The 10,955-nt window shown below is 36.3% G+C and overlaps 1 gene segment (V, D, J or C); it reads left to right on the plus strand.

Annotated features, from left to right (window-relative positions):
• Positions 1-10,503: 10,503 nt before the first annotated feature.
• LOC311281353 (immunoglobulin kappa variable 3-11-like) lies at positions 10,504-10,955 on the plus strand. The segment is given in 2 exons: positions 10,504-10,552; positions 10,639-10,955.

A 10,955-nucleotide genomic window follows, 5' to 3' on the forward strand; every position in this document is an offset into this window, starting at 1 on the left:
ATTGTAAATTACAATATTGTGTTACTTCCTAAAAAAGTAACTAATTGCATTTACTAATAGTAGTAATGTAACTAATTAGTAATTACAATTTGTAACCCATTACTTTTAAAAGTAACTTTCCCCGACACTGATTATGGCCAACAACACTTCTCATATTACAGACCAGATATCATGAAACCGTCAGACTTGATGTTGAACAAGAATCTGTTCTTCGGAAAGCAAAAGAAGAGTTCTGCAGTTCTGGACTGCACACACAACGAGTGTTTCCTAATGAACAGATCCAGGAGAGACAATGAGACTTATAGTATTCACTACTGGAGATTCAGACTTAAATGTTGATAATAACAAATCTGAAACTCTTTAAACCGCTCCTGAAAGTGGATCTCTCACAGGGAAAGATCTAGAGCCGGATAAAAGTGCCATATATTTCACAGTACGTCAAAGGCTGGAGTGCTTTACTAAAAATATACTTAAACAAATGGCACTGATAATATTTGCCAAAAGGTGGCAATGTGGCACAACTAATAAATGCCACATAATAATACATTAAAATATACAGAGAGATAGTGCTAGACTGAAGACCTGCAAGAATGACACACAGCACAGAATGCAATACACACTGTATAATATTACAGAGTACATTAACATTGTTGCATAGATCCAGATCCATACAAAATACATCTGGACTAGTCATTGTACACCAACAAATAACAGCCTAATTTTTAATAATTTAAAAGTTTTCAGACTCTAAAAGAAAAGTCTGGACCTGAAGTGTTTTAAATGCGCAATTTAATTAATTCATCCATTCATTCAATTTGGTTAAAATAAAATGTTTTCAGTGTAAAAACATAAGTGACATTCACACTGATAAATACACAGTTCACAATCACAAAATAATGAGCCAGAAATTCCTCACTATATCATTACAGAGTATACAAATATCACTGTCAGCATATTTAGTAACTGAAGATCTGCTGGATATAGTTTGTAAAATGAACTTGAGTTGTCAGAAATTCCCTCAGTGACATCACATCCTCCATCCTCCATCTTTATTCATTTCATCGACTGTATTTACTCACAGCAGAGTCACAGGGAAACAGCATGAACAATATTCTCCTGAGTTTCTCTGTCACATTGATGTGGCTCACAGGTAATAGTGTCTTTCATAAAGTGTTTGTTGATTTTTGTCACAACAACTGTGAATAAATCTTATTTTAATGACACTTCAGCATTAAATCTATCATTTATCTGTCTCTTCTCAGCTTCTGCTCTTGGTAACACTGTTGACCAGACTCCTACTGTATCAATAATGGACCCAGATGATTCTGCTGTGTTTATATGTACACACAATATAGCAAGTTATAACCAAATGATGTGGTACAAACAGATCCAGGGCACCATGGGACTCAAACTAATGGGATACCTCAATGGTGAGACTGAAAGCAAAGAGGCAGAATTCACCAACAATATTTTTCTGAAGGGAAATGGAGGAAAGAACGGCACTCTGACCATCGAGAAGCTCAGACTGAATGACAGCGCAGTGTATTTCTGTGCAGCGTATGACACACTGATCTAAACTCCCTCTGTCTCATACAAAAACCTGCCAGTTACACTCATGGTTTATCAGCACAAGATCCAGGCTAAGCTTTCTAACGACAGTATATTTGTGGCTCGACTCAATAATGAACAATAATATGATGCCGCTAAAGAAAATATCCTCTGTACTATGATTCTGGATTAGCATGTATTATTAGTGTGCTTACTAAAGAAAGCATCACTGGTTACTCACACTTACACATACTATTTGAACAAAATAAACCTTAGTATTTAAATTAAGTTCATAACATTTTTGGAAGGAGCTTGTTCATCTGATCCCATCAACCATTTTCAAGATATCTAATCTTTGATATCAGCAGAAGCTTCTATGGGGGAATATAAGAGCTTGATCTCAGTTCAATAATAAGCTTGGAGGTGTACATAGGAATTTACTTCAAATATACTTATAGTACAGTTAAAGGTATATTTCAAGTATAAAAATGAATACCTAAATAACATAGTAGTATACTTAAAGTGCAAAAATGATGTATAAATAGTAAAATATAAGTATGATAAGTTCACTTAAAGAAAACGTACTTGCAGTATAAAACTACTAAACTAGTAGTATACTTCAGAGTGTACTTTCACAAACTATAAAGTGCTACAAGTATTTGACTAGTAAACTATGAGTATATCTATAAGTTCACTTGTATTATAGTTACAGTACAAATGAAAAACTTAGTTGTAAACTAGTGCTCAAAGTTTACTACTGTTACACTTAAAAGTATACTTTTATACACTAAAAAGTGGGCCAATTTAGTCCAAAGAAGTACTGAAACAGTACACTTTCTACATGAAGTATTCTTAAAATGTACTTGAACTTGAAGTATACTTGTAAGGGACAGCTTATTAGACTAGAGACTTTTGGTCTACGGCTTTCAAAGAGAGGAGGGATTTATTCACATAGTTTAATAATGCCATAAAGGCTTCATTTGATTTCCCATATTAAAGATTCTGAGTACCACATATTTGTATTATTAAGAGATTGTATAAATCATCAGATTTTTGAGTAATAATATACATATTCCATGTTCATGCAGTTTTGTTCATTACTGATACAACCTATGATGTCATATCCTGTTTAACAACAGTAGAGTTTGAATGATTTGAAAGTTCGGGACTCACTGTGCGCTCCACCAAAACTCAACATGACTAGAAACATTATTTCCCTGATTCTGTTCCTGCACTGGAGCCAAGGTATGTTACACTCTTTAACAATGTCTCCATTGCAACTGAAACAATAACCTTACATTCTTATCAATTTAATGACAATTTTTCCACAGGCACTATGGGTGGGGATGATGTTGTTCAAGAGCCTACAATTCTTTGGAAACCAAAGGCGAGTTCTGCTGATATGAACTGCACACACAATAAGGGGATTTTATACTACCAGATGTACTGGTACCGTCAGCGTCCCGGAGAGACTATGAAGCTTATAGTACACTGTCGTTAATTCAAAGCCAGAATTTGGAGATGTTGATGAGAAAAGATTTGAAGCTCATAAAAGTGATGCTGAAAGAGGATCTCTCACAGTGAAAGATCTCGAGCCAGAAGACAGTGCCATATATTTCTGTTCAGTGAGTGAACACAGTGTGTGAAAGGCTGCAGAGACCTGTACACAAACAGTCTGTATATGAAAGATTAATGACAGCGTTAGTCAACAGGTGGCAGTCTGAGACAACCAATATAATGCATGACAACAGCTGAGATAAGACTTAACAATTAGGAGTATTATGGGTCGAATTTAAGTTATTGACATCATTTATTGCATGCTTCATTATCACAGAAAATAACTTCAACCCTTAGTTTGTAAAAGAACGTGTTGGCAGAAATGTAATCGTCTATACTGTAGGTCAACTGGTTCTGCAGAGCTTGAGTGTCGACACAACACAGCATGAACATGGACCAGAGATTAACATTATTGGGATATTTTTTATTGCGTAATTTAAAGAATTCAATGTTAATTTACTCATTTAAAAGTTCTTCTGAGATTAGATGGAACCAAGTTGTGCTTCTCCTCCAGATGTAGGTGGTTTTATTTCCTGCCAACATTTACCATCAACTGATTTAAGATAGTACAGGTAAACGTGTTCTTGGTGTAAAAGTACATATTCAATTAAACCGTTTATATCCATAAGAAGTCAAATGAAAAATGTAGTCACATTTTACAACCCAAATACATGAAGCTGTACTGAACTAAATATTTTACTGAAAATTAAATGTATCGTATCAAACTGAAAATTAGAAGATTGAGAGACTATGAGACTCGTAGCGTTCACAACCTCTTACAATGATGCAGAATATGGAGATTCTGAGAAAAATAAATGTGTGGCCAATAAAACGGTTCCTGAGAGTGGATCTCTGACTGTAAATCTGGAGCCGGATTAGAGCCATATATTTCTGTTCAGTGAGTGAACACACTGTGAATCAAACTTTTGGGTGAGATGTAGCAAAATGTGTATATTAAAATAAGAGAAAAACATTGATCAATAGGTGGCAGAGTGGTTCAACAAATCATTCTTCATCACTGTATCTGTGATGCAAATCAAAAGCATGTACAATTTCAGTAACACATCAGTTCTGATCTTTATATGCAACTTTTTTTTCATGTTTCACCATTTGAGAACTGAGAGAGCTGACATCACTTCCTCCTGTTTGAGCCTGTAATTCATATCAGAAACACATCGAAAGAAAGAGCATGATGAGCACTTTCCTAAGCATCTATGTATATCTAATGATGATAACAGGTAATTATAAACAAATAATTATAAACATAAACAAATATGTACTTAAATATTAGTAAGTAAACAATAAGTACATTTTACGTTACTTCCCCTTTGTACAGATTATTTAAGTCTAAACATTATTTATATATATATATATATATTTTTTTTTTCTCCACAGCTGCAAGTCTTGGTGAAACTGTCGATCAGACGCCAGCTAACCTCATCAAGAAACAAGATGAATCTGCTGTGATCATATGTGCTCACAATATAGAGAACTATGACCGAATATTATGGTACAAACAAAGTCAGGAAACGTCAGGCCTCAAGTTAATGGGAAACCTTTTTTATAAGGATGAAAATAAAGAGCCTGAATTCACAAACAAGGCCAAATTGGAGGGAGATGGAAGAAATAATGGCACTTTGACTATCAACAGCCTCAGACTGAATGACAGTGCAGTGTATTTCTGTGCAGCGTATTACACAGTGTTCACAATCACCTCTGACTCATACAAAAACCTCCTCTTTTAAACATCATGTTTCTGTGGCAAGCGTATTTATTCACGTTCCTCTTCACACCTGTGGATTCTGATTCAGTGCCAGACTAAACACAACAGGTTCTAGTCTAGTCTTCTTAAAGTGTTGCTGAACATCCTGCAGCATGTGGTCAATTCACATTCGCAATTCAGGATCTGAAGCTAATTCTTAAAATCTGAATTTTGCTCCACCCTGAGATCACCACTACCATGATCATTATGTCACATCCTGTATCAAAGCTTCAATATGTAATTTTTTCACCGCTAGGGGTCGCTAACCTCTTACAATAACAAAGGCATATGTTGATGACGCATAAATGGAATTATGGAACTTGTCGTCATGCTGAAAGATCTAATAATGTTTATGGATGAGTGAATAAATTGATGTTTTAAACATGACTGTGGTATGAAGCAGGTCACGATTGCTAATGAGAGACAGATATCAGCGCCACACGCGAGTCCCGCGGATATAAACGAATAAGGACATTTCATTCTACCGAACTACCCGCAAGTTCTGAATTAATTACTCAAACAGTTCAGTATATTATATGAATGAAACTTGTGTGGCAACGCAGCGATGTTTCACTTGGTCTACACTATCGCACTAAACTGCATTTGAATGTGTTGAACGTTATAATGTTATTCAATGTGTTAGTTTGTCTGTATGAGACTAGCAGTAAGCTAGATCAACATTAGAATAACATACTGATCATATTCTAACATTTCATCATGTTGAGCTATATAACATTGATTAGTTTTATGTACATTTGCTCACCTCTACATTTGCGTGTCTCTTGAAAATGCCACGCTGATATTGATCCTCGGTTTAGTTCTCCTTTTGTCCCAAAGTCTGCTTGCCATGGTCCATAATGTTTGAACGAAACAACCACAGCGTGAGCGTGCCGCTAGACGTAATGCAGTTGTCCACATCTGTCGCTATGGTTACTATGGCAGTCTAGCGGAAACCAGGGATAACGCGGATATTATGTCATTGACAGGCGACAAGTGGGACAGGAAGACAGGGACGAGCCATTATTTAAAATTGTAATTTCTCTGAAATTAAAAATCTTTGGGAACTTTTGGGATATTGTAAGGACACAACTGCAGGAAATATATCACACTGTGCAAGTGATTTTTGGATATTTTATTACAAAAATCTTACATATTGTAGCTTTAACAAATACATTCACAGAAGATTATAATATAACTCATCCAGCCTCAACGTAACTCAGAGCTGCCAACCCTCACGCATTCACCGTGAGACTCACGCAATTGACACTTTTCACACGCTCTCAAGCCACACATCCATTTTCTCACGAACAGAAAAATCGCGAAGCAAAGAGGACACGGAGACCAACAGACTAGACAGAGCAGGTTACTTATGATTTAAAAAAATCTCAGCTCTCAGATTCTGTCAATTTTATTATGAAATTCACACAATAAATACCGTTTTGGCGCTTGTAAATGTTACGTGATAGATCCCTAGCGGCACGTGAACCGATCATCTCTACTAGCTAATAGTAAATAAACATGAATGAACACTGTTGAAAGATACAGTACAACTTACCGAAATGTATATTCCTCATACATAATATCGACCAATCAATCAAACAATGCAATTATTATTTTTTACATCTTCCGACTGAGAGTATTTTTTTTTTTAACGTCAGATGATAGTGCCGTGTATCTCTGCTCGGTCAGACAGAACACAGTGAAGTGAACTTTAAGAAGAGTTCAACAAAAACAGCTGATGATAATAATTACAGTGATCAACAGGCAGGGGCGTCATGCAAGCCAAAATTCTGGGGGGGCACAATCTGAGACGTTGCAATTGTTTTCTGACGGGTGATATGGATCATGTTAGGGGGGGTCAGGGGGTTTCTCCCCCTAAATTTTTTTTTATTCTGGCTGCTAAACATACCATTTCAGTGCAGTTTGGGAGGGACAGAAATACCTTAACGGAGCTAGCAGCAACCCTCCTCTATCTGAGTACTAAGTTAAAGTATCTATTTTGTAAATTTATGTAAAAGACAGGTTGATGAAAGAACTGTAAGCTCAAATTCAAAAGCTTTTTAAGTCTACTTCATTAAAGCATGTTTACACACACACTTACTGTACACTTAGGCCTACATGATTTTAAAAACAGTACCATTGCAGTTTTTATGTTATGATTTTAAATTGGTATGTGACCTAAGAACGATCTTACATTGTACATAAAGGTGCTGAGGTCTGACTTTGTGGTGCTCTGAAATTAAGTTATTTTAATATTAATATGTGATGAAGGACTTTGAAAGTGTCCCAACTATGCTGTAGCTATGCTGTAGCTTTCGAACAGGTAGCCTATCTTTTTTCACTGCATTTGAATTAGCTGCCTGATCCGTGAAGAACCGTGAATAACAGTCTATGGGAGAAACATCAAGTCGATGCCTTGATAACGTTAGGTTGGATTTTGCAGTTAGCCTACAACAAATTTAACACCCTCGTTTCTATGAAACTGAAAACAATTGAACCAGCTGGAGACTTTGACACAAGACAAAACAGAACAGATGTTTCAAAACCGATCAGATAACGTTACTATGGCTTTGTATGGCAGTAACGTTAGCCAACTAGTTTACGGTTAGACTAGGCTAGCTATCGATAACGTTACACTGACAAAACTTAAGTTAATGCTCTGAATTCGCAGCTAATATCAAATCCATAACTTTTTGATCAAGTTAAAATTTCCAGGTCAACCACAAATAATCCCACTACCTTTTAATATCATCCGATAACTAATTCAATGCTGATTTGTTGCTTTGCCCACTTACCACTTCAAGACCATCTGTAAAACATTGCCAGGCAGCTACACGCGTAGCGCTCTAGAATCTTTGATACACAGACACCAAACTATAATATTCAGAAGTAAACAGTGTAGCTGACAGATTTTTCTTGGTAAAGATTAGGAAAAAGGGCTGATGCAGTGATGCTGACCGATTTATTACACATCCAGAAGAATACATTTGAGTCGTTATAGGCTCTGGTATATTATGGAGCATAATAGGAATAAAGTTGTGACAAAAAAAATTATCAGGGAGGAAAAATCTGAGGGGGCACGTGCCCCCTCACTTTGAATGGGCATGACGCCACTGTCAACAGGGGGCGATGTGATCCTACAAATCTGCAGCTTGTTCATTCAACTTTCATATCCTGTATTATCCTCTCAAGAGCACGATTCAATGCACTCCTAGCCATCTTTGAACATGATCATTGTTCTGCTAATCCTGTCACTATGTTGCACTCAATGTACAGTTTTTTATTTCTCCAGTGCATTACAATGTAAAATAATACAATAGAATAACTATACTGTGTTGATAGAGAAATAATCATTCAGCATATTTTACAGGTGCTTCAAGTGGAGACGGTGTTTCACAGCCTGGCAGTGTTTGGACTCTCAAGGGGAAATCTGCCCAGATGAACTGCTCACACAATAAGGGTGCTGACTACAATCAGATGTACTGGTACAAGCAGCAAAAAGGAGAGAGTTTCACACTCATAGTGTTCACAAAAAGCTATGGGGAACCAGACTTCGGAGATTCTGATCGAAGTAAATTTGATGTTTCTAAAAGTGTTCCTGAAAGCGGATCTCTCACTGTGAAGAACGCACAACCAGATGATAGTGCCGTATATTTCTGTTCTGTGAGCAAACACAGTGTGTCAAACACTGAAGGCAGATGTACAAAAACACCTTGTACACAGATCATATCAATATACCATCCAAAAGGGGGCACTCTGGTACAGTTAAACAGCAGTCTGACATACAATGTCTTGTGGAGTGAAAGCTAATGCTTTTCCTATCCATTTAAGATACTAGTATATACTACTCGTACTATGTGCACCATATCTTTCTATGGCAGAAATAATAATAGTATGCTAGTATGTGGTTCTGAATTCAGAAATGCATAGAGAAAACAAAGCTGCCACCCTAGATGACATCACTTCCTTCATCGCCTGTATTTAATTCATCGTGGAATCAATCAGCAGAGAGAGAGACGACATGAGTAATGCTCACTGTGTTTCTGTCCTCGTCCTGTGTCTCGCAGGTAATTCTTTTTAGTTTAGTGTGTTGCTAATACTTTGTGTCACTAAGATATATGAGCTCCTCACAGCTTTATATTGTTTATTCATTTATATCTCTACAGTGACCGTTCTTGGTGAAAGTGTTGTCCAGACACCTCCTGATGTCCTGAAGAAAGAAAATGAATTTGCAGAGATCAAATGTTCACACAAAGTACAAAACTATAATGTCATACAGTGGTACAAACAGATCCAGGGCACCATGGGACTCAAACTAATGGGATACCTCAATGGTGAGATTGAAAACAAAGAGGCAGAATTCACCAACAATATTTTTCTGAAGGGAAATGGAAGAAAGAACGGCACTCTGACCATCGAGAAGCTCACACTGAATGACAGCGCAGTGTATTTCTGTGCAGCGTATTACACACTGATCTAAACTCCCTCTGTCTCATACAAAAACCTGCCAGTTACACTCATGGTTTATCAGCACAAGATCCAGGCTAAGCTTTCTAACGACAGTATATTTGTGGCTCGACTCAATAATGAACAATAATATGATGCCGCTAAAGAAAATATCCTCTGTACAATGATTCTGGATTAGCATGTATTATTAGTGTGCTTACTATAGAAAGCATCATTGGTTACTCACACTTACACATACTATTTGAACAAACTAAACCTTAGTATTTAAATTAAGTTCATAACATTTTTGGAAGGAGCTTGTTCATCTGATCCCATCAACCATTTTCAAGATATCTAATCTTTGATATCAGCAGAAGCTTCTATGGGGGAATATAAGAGCTTGATCTCAGTTCAATAATAAGCTTGGAGGTGTACATAGGAATTTACTTCAGATCTACTTATAGTACAGTTAAAGGTATATTTCAAGTATAAAAAATAATTCCTAAATAACATAGTAGTATACTTAAAGTGCAAACATTATGCATAAATAGTAAACTATAAGTATGATGTTAAGTTCACTTAAAGAAAACGTACAAGTATACTTGCAGTATAAAACTACTAAACTAGTAGTATACTTCAAAGTATTTGAAGTACTAGTATTTGACTATAGTAAACTATCAGTATACCTATAAGTTCACTTGTAGTATAGTTACAGTACAAATGAAAAACTTAGTTGTAAACTAGAGCTCAAAGTTTACTACTGTTACACTTAAAGTATACTTTTATACACTAAAAAGTGGGCCAATTTAGTCCAAAGAAGTACTGAAACAGTACACTTAAAAGTATACTACTGTTACACTTACTATATATACTTAAAATGTACTTGACCTTGAAGTATACTTGTAAGGGACAACTTATTAGACTAGAGAGGTGGGATTTATTCACATAGTTTAATAATGCCATAAAGGCTTCAGTTGATTTCCCATATTAAAGATTCTGAGTACCACATATTTGTATTATCAAGAGATTGTATAAATCATCAGAGTTTTGAGTAATAATATACATATTCCATGTTCATGCAGTTTTGTTCATTACTGATACAACCTATGATGTCATATCCTGTTCAACAACAGTAGAGTTTGAATGATTGGAAAGTTCGGGACTCACTGTGCGCTCCACCAAAACTCAACATGACTAGAAACATTATTTCCCTGATTCTGTTCCTGCACTGGAGCCAAGGTATGTGACACTCTTTAACAATGTCTCCATTGCAACTGAAACAATAACCTTACATTCTTATCAATTTAATGACAATTTTTCCACAGGCACTATGGGTGGGGATGATGTTGTTCAAGAGCCTACAATTCTTTGGAAACCAAAGGCGAGCTCTGCTGATATGAACTGCACACACAATAAGGGGATTTCATTCTACCAGATGTACTGGTACCGCCAGCGTCCCGGAGAGACTATGAGGCTTATAGTATTCACTGTCGCTAATTCAAAGCCAGATTTCGGAGATGTTCATGAGAATAAATTTGAAGCTCATAAAAGTAATGCTGAAAGAGGATCTCTCACAGTGAAAGATCTCGAGCCAGAAGACAGTGCCATATATTTCTGTTCAGTGAGTGAACACAGTGTGTGA

This window comes from Rutilus rutilus, assembly GCF_951802725.1.
Source record: "Rutilus rutilus genome assembly, chromosome: 21".
Classification (NCBI taxonomy): Eukaryota; Metazoa; Chordata; class Actinopteri; order Cypriniformes; family Leuciscidae; genus Rutilus; species Rutilus rutilus.